This window comes from Crocodylus porosus, unplaced genomic scaffold (genome assembly GCF_001723895.1).
Source record: "Crocodylus porosus isolate Cpor-Errol unplaced genomic scaffold, CroPor_comp1, whole genome shotgun sequence".
Lineage (NCBI taxonomy): Eukaryota > Metazoa > Chordata > Crocodylia > Crocodylidae > Crocodylus > Crocodylus porosus.
Window position 1 is genome coordinate 62,709,064 of NW_017728931.1, and position 17,795 is coordinate 62,726,858.

The window sequence follows — 17,795 nt, forward strand, 5'->3', positions numbered from 1 at the left end:
AAAAAAAAAAAAAAAAAAAAAATCAGAAAAAACGACAAACCACAGAACAAAAGAAACGAAACGGCATTGTGGGGGGGGGAAACCCAACCCTTGAGAGAAACCTGCTTAAGGAGCAGCCCGGCACCAGCGCGTCCAGGAGGGGCAGGACTCGGGCGGCGGTGGAGCTGGGGCAGGGCAGGCTTCACCCGGGCCGCGAGGTAAGAGCCGTGCGGGGGAGCCGGGCCCGGGCCGCACGCAGCTTCGCAGGGGCTCCGGCGGCGTCGCCCCCCGCCTGGCGAGCCTCACATCCAGGTTGGAGCTCGCGCGGGCGGGACAGGCGGGCGCGGAGGAGGGAGCCGGCGGCGCGGGCAGGAGGGGGTGGCCGAGCTCCGCGGAGGGCGCCGCAGCCGCTGTCGAGGAACAGGCGGCGCGCAGAACAAAGCATCCGCTGCCATGGAGGCGCCTGTCAGCCCGCCGGCGGCTCACCTTCGCCCGCCGCCGCCGCCTCCCCCAGCCGGGGCGGGACAGGGCGCGGGAGGGCTGCCTGCCGGCTTCTGGGCGCGGACGGAGAGAGGGGAGAGCCTCCTCCTCCCCCCACCCAGCCAGTGCTCCCGCAGCAGCCGCTCCCGCCCCGGCGGCGGCTGCCGCTGCTGCTGCTTTCCAGGAACTTTCCAGGAACCGCGTCATGTGACAGCGCGCCCGCCCGGCAGCTGCCCCCGCGTCGCGGGGTCCGCTGCGCTCCCCTGCCCCGGGGCGACGGGACCGCCGAGCCCCGCTCCCCGCCGCGGGAAGCCCCCCCTCAGCGGAGGGCAGCGAGCGCAGAGGGGCGCCCGGCTCCCCCGGGAGGCGGCCCCGAGCTGGGCCCTCCGTGTCACCCCGTCCCCGGGGGCTCGGCGGAAGGGAGCGCTCGCCCTCCCGCCCCTCACAGCAAAGCAAGGCATTCAGACAAAGAGCCACGACACTTTGAGCCCCCTTGAGAGCCCCTCCCTGGGCGAGACTTGTGGAGCTTTGGGAGGAAACGCCTGGTCAAACTTAAAATAATATTTAAAGGTGAGGGGGACAATCGCTGGGAACCCAGCGAGGACAAGACAGAGATACAAATAATAATAATAAAAAAAACAATCGCTGGGAACCCAGCGAGGACAAGACAGAGATACAAATAATAATAATAAAAAAAAACAAACAGAAAAACCTTTCTTGGAGGAAAGGGGCAAGGGAGTGAGGGGCAGAGCTTTGTCTCCCGTGAATGTTGGAGGGAGGGAGAGGGACAGCGAAAAAACCCCAGCCCAACTCAGGTCCCCCTCCCTTCCAGCCTCTGCTTGCTGCCCCCCTGCTGCCAGAGACCAGGAAATGGACCTATGGGCTGACCTAGGGAACGGCAATTTTTATGCTCTTTAAATTCAAAATGTTAATCCTGACATTCAAAACCCCTTTCTGTGGGGAGGCACATCGTATAGACGGGAGCCTCTGGCATAGTCTGCAGCTGCCAGTATGTAAGCAAATCAAGGCTTGAAGTCTAGCACGGATAAGGTGATGTGAACTTTACTACTAAAAAGTTCACTAGGTAAAAGGAGTTGGGTAGAAAACGTACATGGTTTAACGGCAAATGCTGATGGGCCGTTTTTATAGGGCCACTGTCTTTTTCTGAGGTTGCAGTTTTTCCAAAATCAGAGTCTGAGGAACTGATCCAAACAGAGGTGGTGAAAGAGATTATTTGTAATCTCTAAAAATAATATTGAGGAAGTGAAGGGATCAGAGTTAGTTGTGTTCAATTTTGCTAGCTGCTAATGACCAGTGTTAATGGTTAGCTAATCATGACACCAATTCGTGGGACTCAGAAATACACTTCACAAAATGATCCAGCAACTTCTGGCATTGTGGGTTTCTGTAAGGTCTCCCTGAGTTTGGGCAAATGGATTTTGTTTCTGAACCAAAAATTGGCTGCCAATATTTCAAATGCAAAATGTTGTCTAAAAACCAAGCAGGGCTCCTTCTGATTCCTGCATCCTCAGGCAGGTTGTGAAAGCCTGCTTTCATCTGTTCAGTTAAAATGTTTTTAAATGCAGTCTGCATTTGAATGCAGCCTTAGTTGTTCCCATGGAATCCACTTGTTTTCAAGTGGGGGAAGAACATGTCCCACATGGTCCCCAATGTATTTAACAATTCTGCTCTCAAGGGGAGAGCTTGAGTTGAATTTATTTCGCCCCTTCAAAGCTCTGTTGGCTCTGGAGTAGTAACAAAAGGAAAATAAAATCAATAAAAAAAAAAGTATTTTTGCTGCTAATAATAGTAGTGAGTATATGCAGGGAGCTGATCTGTTACTCCAAGAGATACTATTTTAATACAGATGCTTTTAAAATTAGGACTACATTTTAAGGCCTTCTGATCATCTTAGAAAAGCTTGTAATGCCTTCTATCTAGAGACAAAGCAGCCTTTATTACGGATCTTCTATGCATGTCTTCTCCCATTTTATTTATGTCATGTATGTGACAGGCTTCCTCTGCTCCTGCTGTTTTTTCCTCACTTGAACCACTACTAGCTGCTGTGAAGATGATTATGATGTCACTAAAAGGAGATTGTACTAGAATATGGGTAAAAATAAGGACAGAGGAAATGTTCAGAAAGAAAGAACTTGTTTACATTTGAATGCCACTATACAATAGATACAAATTAAAAAGGCACGTTAATCCGCAGAATGTTTCAAATAGTATTTTGCACGCAAGTTTTCCATGAGAAATTAATGTATTTTAAAAGAAACTGTTAAGGGACTGACCAATTTATAAGACTAATGACATTCAAAATTACAGTTGCAAATTCATTTCTAAATCGTATTTTAGTACCTCATTACTGCGACTCATTCATTACATGTTAAAGTTTATCCACTCTTTTGAGATCTCTGTAAGTACTGCAGCTTCAGTGGGATAAATTAATACTTCACTATTCCTTTCTTTAATCTGATGTTTTGCCTTGTCTTCATGAGTCTTTCAGTCAGTCATGGGGAAGATAAAAGGTTTTGGGTTTTTTAAATATAGGAAAATGTGATTAAATTATTGCAAATTGCCTGTAGGATTTAGGGGCACATACACTGCAGTAAGTTAAGTTGCCTTAAACTCCCTTGCTAAAGGGCTGTCATTGCAAGTCAGTGTTCCTTCAGCTTCTTTGGCAGTTATATTTTTGAGGCAAACAATTTTTGTCTGCCGTGGACGTTGTGCTATGTAAGAAAATCACAAAGAATGGAGGAGGAGGAGGAAGAAAGGAAAAGAAAGAGATGGGAGAAAAGCAGCAGTGTAGTGAACTCACTCTTACGACTTGCTATTTATTTGTGCAGGCAGGACAAGTATTTTAATCTGCCCCATTTCTGAACAATCACAGATGTGAAGAGAAAGAGAGGAACAGGGATTTTAACCTAATTCACTTTTTGGTTCAAGGTATTTTTTTATTTTACCTCAGTTTAATGGAATAATTCTAGGGCAAAATCTAGTGCACATGTTTAGTTTCAGTTCTTTGAGTATACAGACTCTAGTTAATATTCTGAATTTTTTCTGAGTTGGCTTTTAGGACATTTTGTCCAACCAGAAATGTATAAGCCTGGATTTTAGGAATCTCTGGTCACCATTACCAGGCACTTTCTAAAGTGCATAAGTCTAGTTGACCTGTCCAGCTCTCTGTCCTCTAGTTGAAATTATTTATATACCTTATAGCAATATTCGATGAATACTGAGAATACTTGCATGTTCAAATCTCTACTGAAAATCAGAAGTAGAATGGATTGGTATTTCTGATTTGCTTTCAGTGAATGTATTCACAAAGATGAGGGTGGAGGAACTGGATGATTTATTTTCATATTTTCTCCTTTAAGCAAAGAAACAAAAGAGAGAATGCTTTCTCATAACAGAGGAGGGAGGTAACGGCACTTGGCAAAAACATAACATGTTTTGCTGGAAATGATTTTACTTTGTTCCTGAAAAGTATGCTATTTATTGGCAGGTTAGGACAGTGTTTTACTTGTGTAATATGAAATTAGTGGAGGAGGAGGTGAAGAGAATTCAGTCCAGATTATTGGTTACAGTAAATTTGTTTTCTTGTGCTAAATAGGCATAAAATGGGTTTATCCAGCTACTTAGTGGAATACATAGACAGTGTAGTTGGGCCTTTCTTAACCTCTGTCCCTACTTCTTTAAGCCTCAGCACAGGACATAGCCAGGTCATTTCTGTACCCTGATATAGTCTCCAACTGCTGGAACACCCCATGGCCACAATTTTTCCAACTATTTAGTTGGTCTAATAAAAAATATCACATTTTACCCAAAGAACCTTGTCTGCCCATGGCCAGAAAACATTTTTCCTGGTTAAAGAGGCTCAGTATTGCATCTCAGATATCCCCGGTTACTAATCATTTGCTGTGTTTTGGCAGGTCCTTAGCTAAACTCATTAAAATCACACATTATGAGTACCACTGATCATGCCACAGCCTCCTTACAGCAGCAAAACAACCAGCCCATCTTCTGAGGTGAGAAATGTGTTTATCAAGTTTCAGTTCCTTGCAAATTATAACAGTTTTTAGATGCATGCTGAGAACAAGGGTTGTGCTGGACACCCTTAAAGACTGAATGCCTCACTCTGCAGGAAGCAGAAAGTTGGTATATTTCACAGATTGTTTTTGTTCTTTCTGATGCTTCCATGGATTGAGTTAAATCATTCCTAAAAAGTAAATAAATATAGCAGAGAGAAAAGCAAATAGTTGTGTAAATGGGATTGGCCTGCTGTTCTGAGCTGCTAAAACAGCAGAATGATTCGATTAAACAAACAATGATTTTTACCAAACAATGTTCATGTTAATCTGTTGCCAACACATTTCCTGCTATTTTGGCTGCTCTTTATTCTTAATGTTCAATAAGAATGCAACTGTGTTAACTAAGAATCCTTAGTGGTTCAGTATACTTCATCACCTTCACTCACTGGTGCTTTCAAAGACACTTGTTAAGGGGGGAAACACATATGCACATATAAATTGGGAGATACTAGAATTAAAGGATAAAATACAAGAAAGAAGCTTATTTTCCTGCAAAGATTGTGATGATAGATGAGGATTATTTTCTCTTGCTGTCTGGGTTTTTCTTGCTGGTTAGCTGGAGGGTCAAGTCTAGCACTGTAACTATTATCTTTATCTTGCTCTATCACTTTTATTAGTTTTTCAGCCTTGGCATTGGAAGTAGTTAGTGTGTGAATGTGTAAAGCAGAGCACTCAACATTTTCTGTGATCTTCATGATGTGCTTTCTGTTTTATAATGTGATATCACCAGGTTAGTGTCGTTTTAGGTCTCTGAAACATACTTGGAGAACTTTTTAATATAGAAACATGTCAAAATGGCTATTTTCATATAGGCTTTGTGGGTATATATTAGCATTTTAAAGTAAAATAAACTTACAATTAGAAGTACTAGCATATGGAAGGTGGAATCTGATGGCACAGAGAACCAAATATAAATAATAGAATTTACACAGCATAAAGATACTATACACAATGCCAAATTCTGTTCCTTGGCTTTTCTATGTTGTAGAATCCTATACAAACACACACAGTCAAGATAGGTAAATGTTTCAGAAAGCACCTGTGAACATTTGTTCACATTTCTAAATGAATTTGCTCTGGCTGTCTGTTCACCTCTGGCATTCTCTTTCTGTGATATTTTAGCAAATGACTTCACTGGCAAAAACATTCATAGAAACAGCACTTTGTAAGCAAACATTGGAAAATATACACTGAATTTTAAGGATCAGATCACAATGCATAAGAAGGTACCTGGTTTATGGATGTTAAAGAGGGCACACATTTCTCTGTAGAAAAACACTCCCTTGATGTTCAGATATTTTTGAGAAATATGTATATACACACTCTCATTTCTCTCTCCACAGATTTTACAGATAGGACAGCTGGAGTCAGATGATATTTCAGCACTGCTGTTCTTGAAGTTGCCAGAGGAAAAAAAGCAAGACTTTATACTTGAAGGAGCTCAAAAGCTTTTTGTCTCAGTTGGTAGCCCTATTTTTTTAAATAAAAGGAGTATAAATGTTTGTGAAACAAGCTTTTCTAGCATATAATGAGCATGCAGCCTTCCTATGCCCTGATGAACTGTAGGTAATTACCATTTGGTTGGTGGCAAAGAGTCAGCTCTGAAGCTAATGTGGAGAATTAAAGCAGAATGTACAGCGGGCAGCACCAAAGAAAGACTGAATGTACAAAGCAGAGAGATAGCATGATCTGATTCACTAGTCTCTGGTCAGAATAAGAGTATTAGAAAGCCGAACTGCTGTTCTAATTCTTATCTTAAGATTGTTTCAGTCACACTGAACTATTTGGACTTGAAGATGGATTCCTGACAGTTAATTCTTTAGAGCAGTACCATGGAAAGACGGTCAGATGAGGATCATACCAAGAATGCTGTGAATCATCAAATGGTTTAGGAGACAAAGGATTACTTCCTTCATTTCATTATAAACAGAGGCTGGACATGGAATATCATGCTCACAAGCCTGAACAGTTTGTACTTTTGTTTAATGATGTGTATTAAGACACAGCTGATCCCTGAATAGTTCATCTGTGCTATTTTCTGCCCAGTGCTTCTCCTGGGTCTCAGGGAGGTCTGTTCCTTTGCAGCTGATATACAGCTTGGGAAAAAATGAATGAGGTTCCCAACTCCAGGGTCCTTTAGCTGACAGTTCTGTGAAGGAACTGAAAGCCTGAATGAAGAAAAAGGGGCCTCTGAGGTTAAAAAAGTTCCCATAGAGTGGGAACCCAGAGTGTTGCCTATGATGGGTGAAGACTTCATTTGCATGATTCCACAGTCAAGCAGTCTTATTTCTTATGACTGCAGGGTGAGTATAGAACTCCTCACTCAGCATGACCATGCCCAGGATTGTCTAGCTCAGACATGACTGGCATGTGTGGCTGTGGTAGCCATTTCTTCCATGAATAAGGGATACCATTTGGTCCAGTGTAACCAAATTCAGTGGCACTGTCATGTGATATGTGCTTGATTGCTCTCATTTTTTAAGCAATATGTGTGAGAAACCATACATGCAATATGTATGAGAAGCATACACTATGTATGAGAAGCCATACATATACGTTCAGGCAAGATTTCTGTTTGCTCTGGGCTATTGTCATGCATTTACACGTTCAGCACTATTTTTAGCATTTTCTCTTCTGAGCTCACTTGTCTGATAAATTATTCCTTTGGGAATAAATTTGATCTGGAAAGATGCCTAAGGCAAAGCAGACTTTCCAAATTGTTTTTCTGACCACATCAATTTAAGCATAAAGAAACTGCAGCACCATCTGCTGTGGAGTAGTCTGAATTCTGGGAAACTGCTGAAAGATGCATTAAACCATGGAACAACTGTTTGATATAAGATGTTGGATATGGTGCAGGACTCTGACTGAAAGGGGGCCAAGAATGGAGTCTCCGGTCCAGATTTGTGACAGCTTTGTTTACTGGGGGTACAAACCAAACTCAGTTCAGGCAGAACTAGCTAGAGGAGGATCATCCCAGGTGTGCCAGCATCCGGAGACACTCTCTCTAGCTGGTCCCGATAACTTTGTATTTGTTCTTTAGGTGTTCATTACAAAAAAGAATATACATTGCTGTAGAGGAAGTCAAACAGATGTATCTTCAGTTAGTTCACTCCCCAAATCTCTCTCCTATTCCCCAATTTCAAATGTAACAGAGAGGAAGCTTTCCACATCAGATTAGGAACTCTATTTTGTTAGGTTTTTTAACAGGTTTAAATTTGTGCATGAACAGTCTATTATGCAACATCCTCAACAGATGCCCTTCCCTGGAAACAGAAGCCCTTCAGAGGACTGAAGAACGGTACTGATACCAGAAAAGTTGTGTATGTCTATACCAACCATACTGTTGGTCCAATGAAAGATACCACCCACAAGAATTCTTGCCTTTTGCACATCTCCTGGATCAGGAGATGTTGAGGCAACAATATCACCTCAACACTAGCTTCTCAGGAAATAAATTTTGATACTTTGGAGGAGTACCGTCATGGAGAGGTATCTAGGGTTTAGATAGGCTTAGGTGAACTTAGATGGGCCAATGGCTAAGTCATTCAGTCACCCATTACAGAAATGCTGAGAGCAGGATGATGCTCTGTGTAATTATTGACAGATGTCCACAGGACCTGCACCAGAGAAAGGGCAGAAGAAACTGCTTGGCCTAAGACGCTGACAAACTTTGGATGTACTGGAGGGGTGATCTCAGGTGAAAGGAAGGAATGCCTGAAGACTTTGGTGCCATATTTTCTCGTATACCATACCTACTGTATCTTGTTTCTGGGAAGGCAGAATGAAGAAAAAATATTTTTTTCCCAGGATTATAACTGCATAGAACAGGGACAGAGCCTAATTTCACCTAACTCACCCTCCCTTTCCTGCCTAACTAAAGCTAAAACCCTAGCTACTGCTGAAGTTTGGTCTTGGATAGATGTTTGATAGTGAAAAGAGCTAAATAGTCTCCAAGGCTGTGAAATAGGAGAGAGACCAGGAACAGGTAGCAGACAGCAAAATTGAGCAAACAAAGATCGGCTTATTGCGTGGAACATCACAACCATTAAAAAGGCGAGACTATGGTTAACACCTGTTGAGTGAAGAATGCTACACCATTAAGTCAATTGACTCCCTCAGCTGCCTGAATAGTAGGGCTACTGCTGCTACACAGTACAGTAGAAATCAAAATAGGGAGCTTCTATTTCAGGCAGGAAATCAGTTTTAGTGCTTAAGACAGGCACCACAATTTTTGGGGGGTTGATTTTGGGGGAAAAGATACATCTGCAAGCAGATAGAGTGTTTTCAAATACCTACAAATCTCAAGAATTTAAAAAAGCACAGTATGTGTAGTTAAGACAGTCCTTTGCTGAGGGATTTTCTTGTTTTTGTGCCTCTTTGCCCCTTCTCATGCTGTTCATAGCCCTTGTTGCAGGGACAGATAAAGAGTAACACAAATGTTCAATAATCAGCTTTATCTTTGATTAGGAACTCACAAACCAACAAAACCTGAGGAGTGAAATGTTACCTTTGTAGAAGCTGATGGTAGTTTTGACATTAGTAGAGCCAGGATTTCACCCTAGTGATCTGATCCTGAAACTCCTAACCTTCTGTTATTGGCCACACAAATGAATCACAGAAAAAAGAGCTTGTTCTTTTGGCTTAATTTGGTACTCCTTTCTTTTTAGCCTTTCTTTTTGTGAATCTCTACTATGGGCATCCAAGTATCTGTGTTGTACAATGATACAGAGATAACTCAGACAAGAGTTTCAGCTGGTATGGATCAGTGTGGCGGTATTAAAATCCAGGAAGCTACACTAATTTACACCAGCTGAGGATCTGACTCACTATACATTTATACATGAGAATCCATAACTACTTCATTTCTTTGTACGCTTCAGCAGATTACATCAGTGGCAAAGTTCCCTGTGTCAGGCAATGAAAAAAATCTAAGGAAGCTCCAGGGGATAGTTTATATGCTGAATACTGCACAATAGATTAGCTCTGGGATCTTCATACAAAACTCTTCTCTACAGGATCAGGCCCTTAGTGTGAAAATCTTTTAGACTTATGGGGGAAACTGGTAAATGAAACCTATTGAACAAGTAATGTGTGTGGCCAGCAAAGCCTATGCATTATTCTTGGGGTTGCTCTTTAAAAAACAAAACCCTTAAAAAAAAAAAATCAGGACACTTAAAAAAGTATACAGAAGATTTTACACATGAAAAAGCATTTTACACATGAAAACGGTTCCAGTGCCTCATTTTTTAAATGACTATTTTCTTTTCTGAAAATTACCAAAATGGTTTCTCTACTTAGATTATTTAACTACCTCACCTTATCTTTTCAGTAGCACTGATCAGGGCAAGAGTAAGTCTATTCAGAAATACCCACGAAGGGAGTAGAGGGAGTTCTGATCCAATTCTTTTTTCTTTTTACTTTTCCAGCAAGTTTTTAAAACCTTTGTTTATTTTTCTGTCAGATGTGTCTACTGGGAGCATTATAGTAGCCTTCCTTGGATCTTCAGAAGACTGAGACATAAAAAACATTAAAGACTAGTGATCTTTCCTGCATTTTGCTCATACTGGTGTTCATTATTTAAAGGGATGTTCATTTCTGTAGCAGTGAGTACTACCAGATACAGTTGTTGGAGTGGGAGGTAAGTGAGGCATAAAGAATAATCCTAAAGCCACTTGCTGCTCTACATCTGTTTCTTGGCTGAAGCACCCCATTTAAGGAGGATTAGAATGAATCTGGAAAGGCCCATACAGGAGTGAGGGAGGCAACCACTCATTTACATATACCATATTTACTTGAATACAAGCTGAGGTTTTTTTCCCCTCAGCAGGAGGGAAAAAAGCCTCTCATCTTATACTTGCATACAAAGCAGAGTGAAGAGAAGACTGCTGAGTCTGATCTGGGGCCAGTCAGACCCACAGCAGCTTCCTGCCCCCACCATCTCCTAACCGATGAAACACTCAAGCAGTAAGCCTGTGCTGAGCTCTGTGCTGCTGTAGATACATGCCCTGCACTGCAGAGTTTAAAGCTAGCGTGATTATATCTGGTCAACAGGAGCTGTTAATACACATTTGGACCAAATGTGCAACAACAGCTTCTGTTGACCAGATATAATTATGCTAACTTTAAACTCCTCAGGTGAACTGCTTGAGCATTTAGTCAGGGTACTAGGTGAGATTTGTTTCCTGTACTGAGCCCAGTGCTGTTACAGCTATACTGTCATTAAACTGGCTAGCTCGGATAAAAAAAAGTTAGCTTGGGTATGTCTACAGAAGCTGTAGGCTCACCTTTTACAGCAGTGTAAATTCACCCTGCCCTTGGGTAAGAACAGGGCATCTTTAATGGCACACTGATAAATTCTCATACAGCGAAGTCATGGGCCAAAATCCTGGCTGTACTGAAATAAAAGGCAAAATTCCCGTTAACTGCAGTAGGCTCCAAATTTCACCTTTGGATTCTGCTTCTACAAAGCCTCTTTGTAGAGCTTCTTGTGAACATGGAACATGAAACTATTGCAGTATGTTCCTGAGAGTTTTATACGTGCACTTTCATAACAGCTGAAGGATGGGGATCCTTCTTAAAATGTGAACATTTATCACAAGAATCAGGTATTCCCTGTATTTGTCATTACTTATTTGATCTTTATAGTAACAAGCTAACAGAACTGTCAGGTTCTCCTGGCTACTTCTGTTCTATGACATTGCCTTTTGTGATAGGAAAAGCTAACAAACTGTAGCATAGAGTATAAAATCCCATTTAGACTACACCTTGCATCAGTCAATGCAATAGGGCACAGCAGACTTGTTTCTTCCTTCTGAAACAAATCAGAGTTCCAGATCAATCATGCTTTTCATACAACCAGCTTCTATGTATGTTTTCCATCAAGCACAGCAGTCTAAATACTATAATTGCATTAACAGAATTAAGAACTTTTCTAAACTGTAATAGTAAAATTCATTGAATTTAATGCTTGGATTAAATATTATTTTTTTCATTATTTTGTACATTTTAAATTAGGAGCCCATTACCCTGTGTCCTCTATAGACTAAAGACAGCAAAAATCCATCCTGTATTATAAGTGAATCACCTTAAGGAAGTTAAAACACAAGAATCCAATTATTCACTATCTGTTATCTTTAAGAATTAAAGGGTAAATAGTAATGGGTGAAAGGGAAAGAAGCGGAAAATGGTAAAAATCTGTAGTGTTGGAAAATGAAGAAGCACATTCTAAAATTAAGTTAGCAGGAAAGTCCTACCTATCTTTAAGAATATGTGGGAGAAAACACCTAACACAGTTTAGAATCAGCAGATATAGATGTGACAGGGTCAGCATATGAGGGTTGTATGCTAATGAAACTCAGGAACAGTGAAAACAGCTATGCCATCACAAGTCTAAATAGAAAGCTATTTTCCTTTTTATCCATGCTTAATTGTTAAGAATATTCTCTGTATTTTTCATACTATTTCCATAGACATGGAAATTCCCACATTGTATTTTGAGAATTGTCTTTCCTTAAAAATGAAGGCCTATTTAGGGCCAACCTTATTTTCATTTAGTGCAGTGGTTCTCAGACTTGTTAGATTCCAGACATCCCTGGATAAACTCATGGTATGCCTCCCCGGAAATGACCATTTTAATTCTTTTTTTTGACTACAGAAAAAAGTTTTTTCTGCTGCAAAGAACTCAGACCACTGCTATGGAATTTCTGTTTCAAATCTATGGGTGCCTATACACAAGCAGAGGCTGCTCTAATATGCTGTAATTACTGATTACAGATTAATCAAGTCTGCTGGAGTGTGGTAATTACCATGCTCCAGTAGCCTGGGGCACTTTATCTAAAGCTTGTTCAAGGAGCACTGCACCAAAAAAACAGACACCCTCTATGACAGGATTGGAAAGTATCCCAGATCTATTTGACCAGCTTCTCCTTATGTTTCTATTAAGCTCTTGTTGGCCTCAACTGAAGAGGTGAAATTTAATGCTCTGTGATGATTAGAGAAGACTAGATGATCTAATGATCCCCTCTGGCTTTAACCTCTTTGAAACTGCCTTGGTGCAACCCAACTCACATCTCCATTTTAAAACATGCTGCAAAACCTTTCATTCAAGCTTTTTCTGAGAGGAAGGAAGGAGGAACTGTAATGGTCTGCATTTTTGGAGAAGTTCTTTGTATTGGACATTATGTCCTTTTTGTTTTTTACTATATTACTGTATGAATAATTCATTGAAACTTGCCATGCATGTTGAAAAAAATAAAATCTTTCTAAAGGTTGGGTCACAGAATTAAAAATAGCCTAAAGCATGTTATTCATGTCATACAAAATGTCTCTTGGCAAATACACTACCTGTAGTGTGGAGGGAATGTAATTGTTTTCCAGGTGATCCTAGACTGGCAGCACAAAAAAAAATCAGGTGAATGTCATCTTCTCTCCCCTAGGGTGCTGGGCTTGGGGGCAGAAGAAGCTCCTTGAAGCCAAGTTATTTTTCACTACGCCTTTCATACTGTAATTTTCAAACTTCCAGGTTACTAATTATATTGCACACATTTTAAGTATCTGTGCAAAGTATAAATTCTTTGCCCATAAATTACAAAACTCTAATCAGCTTAAACTAGCAGACAGTTTGTACAGCAATCCCCAGCATCCAGTCAGTCATGCCATGTAAAGCCTCAAGCCTCAGAAGCAAAGGCGTGCCTTTGCTGTTACAGTGGTCCTTTCAGGTATTTCTAAGCCACAAGGCTGATTCAGCAAAGACCAGGCTCTGCCTAAAATTTTTATAAAATTGATCAAGTAAACATCCACCCTGGTTCCTTCAACAGTGCTTGATTGCATCACTCTAAAATATGTATCTGGTTTGAAACAATTTTTATTGAGCTCTTGTATAAGACTGCCCTCTGGCGGTTCTACTAGCAGCTTCAAGATTTTGGGAAGAGATGGCCACATTTACAGGCAAAGGCTTCCTCTATGGAATTGCTGCAGTGTCTCCTGTGTTTGTAGGATTTGGACAGTTACTAAAGGTGAAACCACTTCTATTGCATGGAGAGATGAAGAAAATTCATTTGACTTAAATGGTGTCAGTTTGGGGACAAATCTCTTTTTGGTTAAACTCAAGAACAACTTTTTTCACTGTGGGCTAGCTAACAGGCTGGAGATGGTCTGAAGCAGGCATATAAATGAGGAATAAGATAGAAAGGATAAAATATAGCTGATGTAGGGCTTGAAAGAAAACTAAAAAAAGGCCGGATATACAAATATTCAGAATATATCTATTGTCTGCTCAAAGTTGTACAAACTGCTATAGCAAACTTGCAACTTAACCAGCCCTTCCTGCTTTCAGATTCTTCTACAAACAAAACACTAGTGCAAAACACTTTTGGCAATTTGGGGCTGCTTCTCAACTGAAGATAGGCTGATTTAGGATTCAAGTGGAAATCAGGCAGAATTTAATTCTAAGTGGAAAAAAGCAAAATGCCTGAGAAAAGCATCTCCCTAGGCTGTAAACAACTGTCTAAAGCAGGGGTAGGCAACTCCCGGCATGCGTGCCAGTGTGGCACGCAAAGGCATTTTGCTTGGCATGTGTGACTTGCAGCAGATGGTGAGGGAGCCACGAGGGGCCTGATCCTTGTTGTGGCAGTGCAGCCTTGGCCCTTCCCTGCTGTCCACCTTGAAGCATGTGCATACCTGCTGTTGGCAACTTGCTGGGCTGCGGCTCTTTGAACTCTGGTGCAGCTGCTTGCAGCCTCCCTACCTCCTGCTGCGGGTGGCAGGGGCCTGCCCAGAGCCTGGGCTGGTTGTGGCAAGTAGCCAGGAGGCTACAAGCAGCTGCACTGGAGTCTGTGGAGCCCCAGTCTGGCTTGTTGCTGGCAGCAATGCGCATGCATTGGGGCAGACAGTGGGGAAGAGGCTGGGATAGCATTGCCACAACAAAGATTGGGTCCTTTGAGGCTTCCCCACTGCCTGCCCGAGCACACCAACATCTTCTTACATGTTGAGGTTGCAGGTGCTTTTGGCACACTGCCTAGAAAGACTGCTGACCCCTGGAAGAAAACCAGAAAGAAGTCTAGGATCAGTTATACAAAGAAACTGATCAAGCTGAATTTCAGAGAATCCAACAGGGATATTGATACAAGAATATAGCCTGAAAAAATCAAAGAGTGAAAGAATGAGGTGGCATAGCAGAAACAAGCAAAAGTATCATAAAGTTAGGGAAAAGCCCACACAGTAGAAACATTATTGTTGCCTGTTTTAGCCCCTGAATACCAGCGAATTAAAAAAAGAAATACTTTTGTGATAGTACTAGTTGCATCATATAAAGAATATTAACCAAAGACATCTACTGGAAAACAGCAAGAAGTCCTAAAAATTTCAACATGATTGAAAATGTTAGACCACCAAGGGTGCCTATACAAGTGCTCCGGGGTTGGGGTGGGGGAGGGCATTATAATTAGAACGGCTCTCGAGAGCTGCTCCAATTAAAACGCCCACAGCATCTCATGCCTTCAGTGTCCCATGTTTCAGAATTGACAGTGAGGGTGCTTTAACTAAAGCTTGTTCGATGAGCTTTACTTCAAGTGCCCTCACTGCCATTTTGATGTGCAGGGTGCTGAACACACAAGACACTGCAGCACACTGGAGCATTCCCATTAGAACGCTGCAGCAGACTCCAGTCGAATCGAAGCGGCTTCGAGGCGTTCCAATCCAAACGCGTTGGGGCACCTGTAAAAGTGTCTCAAATGACTCACTGAATTTGAGATGCAAGGGGAGAGGTAGCAAAATCACAGTGTACTAGGATAGGATTTCAGTAAAAAAAGTTTGAAAAAAAATGGAGGATAATGCTGGGTAGTATTTTAAAAAAAATGATGGGGAAGAGCTAGAGGAAATATTGAAAATGTAGATAAAATAATCACTCCAAAAAAAAGATGAGTCAGTTTTAAATTTAAGGGCAGGTCAAGCATGACTAGATGTAACTTCAGTAACGGAGATGTTTTGTCTGGCACCTCTAAACCAACAATGGGAGGGTATTAAACGGGGGATAGATAGATCACTCTAGAGAGATCCAGTTTGATGGTCTCCTCCTATAGCATCCACTTCTTCCACTGTCAGGATACTGAGCTAGATGGACCAGGATGACACTTATGATTAATAAAACTGGAAACAATCCAGCTCTTAAGATGCAGATTACTCTTAAAATGCACATCACTATGGCATCCAGTACTTGGGACACTAAGTTTAAGTTTGGCGAAAGACACTCAAGGAAACTAGATATAATGGGAAACGGAAAGGTGAAAGGCAATCTCAAACATAATTCAGGTTTTTATCAGGGGATTTTGACAAGGGGAATCACAGTGTTGGGAAACAGTATCACACAATCAATGAAAATTTGAATAGTTTCTTACTTGGAATTTCTTGGAATTTGCACAAAAAAACCCCTCTCCCGTCTCCAAAGCAGAAAGTTTGAGAAACATTTTTGATTGTTAAGGAAAGTGCACGTTCTACACGTTTATGCTTAACAAATTTGGAATAAATTTTAAATTTAAAAGCAGATGGATAAGAAAGTGAGATCTGTAATATGCAAAATTTTGAGGAAAAAGAGGGGTGAATTATTATATGGTGCTGAAGAAACACAAAAGCTTAATGTCAGCTGAAACACTGTCGGAGATTGAGAGGAAGAAAAGAAAAGAATGCAAGCTTGTAGACATTGATTTGGGTTAAGGGAGCACTGTTGATGGAAGTTAAATATCTGACTATTGTATATTGTATGGGTTTGGATACATTTTTAAAGTGTTCAATTTGTTATTTTATGAAATTACAAAATTGGGTTCAATAATAAAAGTTAAAAAAGATGAGGATAGATGACAGTAGTTGAGGAACAGATTAAAAATCAGTTCTTAGAAGCGTTTCAGGAAGAAAGTCAATAATAGGGCTTCAGTTTCTTTGTTGAGAGGGTATACACAATATTTTGAGAAAATAATTGGTTTCCAAGTATTGCTATGTTAATTGCATCTTTTTTCTCTTACTGTGACAACCCCATTTTAACAGTGCCTCCTTTGCAATCTTTGTTATTTGGAAGCATGAACTTTTGCAACACAGGATACTGAAATCATTTGGCAAAAGATCCAAATCTCAAACTAATAACAACATCCCTGTGAAATATGAATGACTATGAATGCTGAACTTAAACATACCACTCACTTCTAAGAGGCATACGATGGGAATACTATTATGGCAAGTAAAAAAACCCAAATGCCCCTTTCTCCTCTGCTTAGGAAAGTCATTCAGTGTTTGAAGCAAGAAACAACTATTTTCACAAGTATACCAGAGCCTTTTTCACAGCAGCCTACTTTTATATGCTTTTTTCTGTGGACTATAATTTGCTGCCCAAATGCGCTTCTGGTATAAAATTAATTTTCAGCCTGGCTAATTTGATTACACAGCAGCAAGGGGAAGTGGAACCACTTCATGCTCTGCTAGCAAGAAAATCATTTTTGCCAGCATAAGCCAAAGAACAGCCAGACTGATGCCTGTTTTATGTTCAGTGTGCTTATAGTTTCTACTATTTTAACTATTTTCCCCAGTAGGACATGGCACTGCACATGCAAAAGGAGCGAGAAAAGAAACCTCTTTCATTTATTTTCAAGTGGTTAACTGAAACATTTTTTTTGCTAATATTCTCATTCCAGGAACTGCAATTTCATACAACATCTATGGTATTTCTTTTTGCATGCAGACTTGCATTAATACATCAGTTGTTATTTATAACACACCCTAAGTATGAGTCTTTTGGGAAAAAGTATCACTCTTAACTTCAGGAAGAAGGTACAAACTCTCCAGATCCCTCCCCAACCCTCTCCCCCCACCAAATAAAAACCAGTACTTTGCAATTTTTACAAATGAACATTGCCTGGAATGAATTAAAGAGTAAACATCTGAACTCAGTGTCTAGTAAAATCGAGTTTCCACACCTTGGCAACGTGACAGAGTAGCATTGTGGCCATGTTGACAGGACTTGAGTTGTGCATCTGGCACTACCATTGATCAGCTGTGCAACCTTGACCAAGTGACTTCACTTTTCTCTGTCCGCTTCCTTCCCAGCCCTATTATGTTTTGTTTATAAACTCTTCAAAAGCAGCTACTCTCATGTTTGTTTGTAGAGCACGGAAGGCAAGAGGGCTCTGATCTCATTCGGAACATTTAAGTGCTACTTTAATCTATGAACTACTGTAGAAACCAATAGCCTGATAT

General features: G+C 41.0%; 1 long non-coding RNA gene across 1 annotated transcript; it reads left to right on the forward strand.

Annotated features, from left to right (window-relative positions):
• The first annotated feature begins 1,357 nt into the window (after positions 1-1,357).
• Positions 1,358-6,284, forward strand: LOC109316860. The gene is made up of 2 exons (XR_002102931.1): positions 1,358-4,490; positions 5,897-6,284. It is a non-coding gene; the product is annotated as an uncharacterized LOC109316860 (long non-coding RNA).
• The last annotated feature ends 11,511 nt before the right edge of the window (positions 6,285-17,795 follow it).